The 4,478-nt window shown below is 42.7% G+C and overlaps 1 protein-coding gene across 1 annotated transcript in view; it reads left to right on the forward strand.

The window, feature by feature from the left end:
- The first annotated feature begins 1,956 nt into the window (after positions 1–1,956).
- GPR33 (G protein-coupled receptor 33) overlaps positions 1,957–4,478 on the forward strand; it is a 7,832-nt gene continuing 5,310 nt past the window's right edge. Inside the window, exon 1 of the mRNA XM_008072666.1 lies at positions 1,957–2,003. The gene's annotated coding sequence lies outside the window, so the exon portion shown is untranslated. The remainder of the gene's footprint in view (positions 2,004–4,478) is intronic.

Consider the following 4,478-nt stretch of genomic DNA (forward strand, 5'->3'; position numbering starts at 1 on the left):
ATTTTTGATTTATTGTAGAGATGAGGTCTCGCCAAGTTGCCCAGGTGGGTCTCAAACCCGCAGGCTCAGGCAATCCACTCACTTCAGCCTCCCAAGGCGCGGGATTACAGGCTGAGCCACCGAGACTGGCTTGTATACTTCTTAACAGAGTTAATAGCATTGGTTTAATTACCTATGGGAGGAAAATACTCATAAGAGTATTTCGAGAAGAGTTACAGCATAATTAAAATTTAGAGCCGGGCTCAGTGGCTCAGCCTGTAATCCTGCGCCTTTGGGAGGCTGAGGTGAGTGGATTGCCTGAGCCTGTGGGTTCGAGACCCGCCTGGGCAGCGAGACCTCATCTCTACAATAAATCAAAAAATTAGCCGGGCGTGGTAGCGCATGCCTGTAATTCCGGCTACTTGGAAGGCTGAGGCGGAAGGATCGCCGGAGCCCGGCAGGTCGAGGCTGCGGTGGCCGGGAGCGGCCACTGCACTCCAGTCTGGGCAACAGAGCCAGACTCCAACTCAAAAAAAAAAAAAAAAAAAATTTAGACTATGTAACGGTGGCACTAGTCTTAGTGCATGTTCGTGGGGGGTAGAAATTAAGCACTAGTCCTAATATATTTGTTACTTATAAATTTTAGCAATTATAGAATTAAAAAACACTGAGTGGGAAGAAAAGAGGAAGAATTTTGACCAAATTCCTTTTTTAATTGACGAGGAAGCATAAGAAGGAGTCCCTTTTAGGAGACTTTTTTCTTAGTGAAAACCTGTTGTAATTCACTTAACCTCTCTGTGTCTTGGATTGCTAATCTTCAGATTTAGTGGGTTTGGACCAAATAATATCTCAGGCTGTTTCCAGATCTGTGAATTAACCCCAAGGGTATGAAAATCTGCCAAGAAATGCCTTTTAAAATGCAGTAGCAAGGTTGAAACTCATCCTTAACCTGCAAAGATTAGTTCTTAGGTTGAAGATCACAGTCACAAATGAATTAAGAACGAAAATGTAAGCCTCTTTTTAATAAGGCTACAGTCCAGCAATGAAAGCTTTAAAATTCTAAGTCTAACACAGACTGGGTAGTAATTTTGATTCCCAAGCTGTTCGCCACTGAAGCTGCACAATGGTTTTGATGTATTTTCTCCACAGGTGATGAAGAGATGACGAGGAAAACTCACAGGAAAGAAATGAGGACACTGAGGTCAGCACAGAGTAAGATCCAAAAAAATTTCAGAGATGGATTAGAGAGAGGAAAATAGGAAATGTCGATCTCGGTCAGTAATGGTTCATAAATGCATGACCTGTGTTGTTGTATTCCTTATAATGAGATCATCATCTAGGATGTGGTAACCAACTCTATGTTTTTTCCAGCCATTCTCAACAGTTCTGCCTGTCAATCTTCACCTTTCCAAACTAAATAATATCAACCTTGGCTTGTCCTCATACATTCCATTTTAATGTGAAACTCAGTGCTAAGTTTTTCCTTCTAACCATTTTCTGCCCAGCAACATTAGGTAGCTCATTCCTAGATTCCATTGGTCCATCCATGCCTGATATTTTCCACCTCCTTATATACCCAACACCATCTGTCCATATGTTAATGAACACCCTAGAGTTGAGGCAGAGTGGGTGCCTGGTGGTATGACCAAATAAGAGAAGGTAATTTTTTAAAATCAGGGTTTAACATCTGAAACAAGCTTATTAACCTTAGAAGAAATGTCTTTGCTTACAGGATTTTTAAAATCCTCCCTTAAAATGGAGAAATGATTTGAAGAAGTACTCCTCTCTCTAACTCCACCTCTATAGCAGATTCTACAGAAAAAGGAACTAAGAAGAGGACAAAACCTTGCAGAAATTTTAAATAGCAGGCTCCAGTCTGGGAAGTAGCACCAGCTAGAAGAAAAGCAGATACAATGAAGACCAAGTGTCATTGATATTGACCTCCTTTCCTGGAGAAAAGACTGATGATGTCGACTTACCTTGGCCTGCTCAAGACCCACCTGGCTTGAAGATATAGCTCCAAGGTGAGATTCCCTGGACTAGCAGGTTTATTATCCTAGGGCTATCATCTGAATAAACCCTTTAGGTTTATCCTAGATCAGTTTCCTGAGGTTCCTATGGTCTCCTCACAGTAGTTTGGTGCTTCTTGGAGGTAGGGTCTTCCTGAAAGCTGCTTGGACCAAAGGTATTAAATCACAGAGCTCTGCCAGAATAGATAGACATTTAGATTTTTTTCAGAAATCCCTGGAGGTACTCTAGAATTCAGTATAGATCCTTTTGGGAAAGGGGGAAAAAATGTAGCCTGAAGCATGAAAAGGAAAAAATAAGGTTCTCACTGGCCTTAATGGGAAGATGAGAAAAATAATTGGTTAAAAAAATTATTGACCGGGCTCGGTGGCTCAGCCTGTAATCCCAGCACTTTGGGAGGCCAAGGTGAGTGGATTGCCTGAGCCTGCGGGTTCGTGACCCGCCTGGACAAATTGGTGAGACCTCATCTCTACAATAAATCAAAAAATTAGCCGGGCGTGGTAGCGTGCGCCTGTAGTTCCAGCTACTTGGAAGGCTGAGGTGGAAGGATCGCTGGAGCCCAGCAGGTCGAGGCTGCGGTGACTGGGAGCGGCCACTGCACTCCAGGCTGGGGACAGAGTGAGACTCCAACTCAAAAAAAAAAAAAAAATTATTGAGTAAATACTATGTGCCCTGAAGGGAGCTAAGTAATTTATATACATTATCTTATTCAGTCCTCATAAAACTCACAGGAATTTAGAAGGTGAAAAAGGCTTAAAGAGTTGAGTCTAAACTTGAAGAGCTGGTAAGTGGTAGAGGTAGAATCCAACCCAGGTCTGTGGGATGCCAGTGCATGGGCTCCACCCCATTAATTTATACCCAAGTACTTTAACCCATTTAAAAAGATGTTTAAGGCTGAAGAATCTCCTGATTATGTACAGTAAATTAGAGTTCCCAGGAAACTTTGTGTGATATTCACATGCACTAACATAGATCAGCAAAGTTTAAGTTTTACTTTGATTCTACTCAAGTCCTACATTACTTTCTAGAGCTCAGACACACAATTAAAAAATAAAAACCTCCCCTATAATTCAGGTACTCAGTTTCTCATATGCACATACACAAAAAGACCACATACAAACATGCACACACACAGAGCACATGCAAACCTTGCACATACACACATTCTGAAGAAAAACATACACAGACCACAGACACAAAGATCACACAAATATATGACAGACACACAGGTCACAGACACACACATAGCTCCACACACAAACCCCATAGATAAAAACACAACACAGGCCACACACCCACATACAAACACACAAGTGCAACACAGATACTCAGAGAGACTGTAACCAACCCCAAGTTGGACTGCTCCTTGCACAAAAGCTAAACCCTAGAGACAAGGGTTAGTGAAAGGAAAAGAGGTTTATTTAAGAGCCAGCAACCTGAGGAGACAGCAGACTAATGCCTCAAAGACCATCTCAAGTCAGTACAAATTTTAGGCTTTTTTTATGTTAAGGGGCAGAAGGAAGAGGAGGGGATGGGACCAAGAAGTGACCGACAGCAACAGTGACCTAGAGCCGCAGATATCTGAGGATCCAAAGAGGTTGGGAAGCTTCTTTGTCCTTGGTCAGGTTACAGTGTCTTTTACATCTTTAACAAAACATAGTGTGTGCATAGTTCCTTTTTTTCCGGAGTTACTCTTGAAAGTTGTGTACTTGTTCCTATGTTATCTTTTTTTTTTTTTTGAGTTGGAGTCTCACTCTGTCACCCAGACTGGAGTGCAGTGGCTGCTCCCAGCCACTGCAGCCTTGACCTGCTGGCCTCCAGCGATCCTTCCACCTCAGCCTTCCAAGTAGCCAGAATTACAGGCATGCGCTGCCACGCCCAGCTGATTTTTTGATTTATTGTAGAGATGAGGTCTTGCTGCCCAGGCGGGTCTCGAACCCGCGGGCTCAGGCAATCCATTCACCTCAGCCTCCCAAAGGCGCGGGATTTCAGTGTTACACAATTATTCTAGCCTGCGTGCAAGCATGAAAAGGCCAGAGGCCAATCCCATCCCAGTCTAAATAGAGTTAGTTATGTGTTGGGAGCCAACATCTATAGCTACATGGCTGAGGCCTGTAAAGGCCCATCTGGAAGATCGCCTCTGACATAGGATATCAGTTATACCTATGATATTGGCATGTGATTAGTGACCAGTGAGCATATATGGCAGTAAAACTTATAAGTAAATCTCAATACACCTGATGGAAAGTGCATAGCAGAATTATTTCTCTCTGTCTTTCTAAGTTTTACTTCTTTCTAGATATTTTTTAACTTCTATTTCCTGGTAGACTGGGTAGTCAGCTCTTGTTCCCGAAAGCTGTTTCCCCTAGGGCTAAGATTAGAAACTAAATTACCATGATAGTTTTGTCGCCCTGCCCCTAGCCAGGTAGAACGTTTTCTTTTGTTTCGTTAATTACCGAAACTCTGTCTGC

This window comes from Carlito syrichta, unplaced genomic scaffold, assembly GCF_000164805.1.
Source record: "Carlito syrichta isolate Samal-C Ts95f unplaced genomic scaffold, Tarsius_syrichta-2.0.1 Scaffold315394, whole genome shotgun sequence".
NCBI classification, from domain to species: domain Eukaryota; kingdom Metazoa; phylum Chordata; class Mammalia; order Primates; family Tarsiidae; genus Carlito; species Carlito syrichta.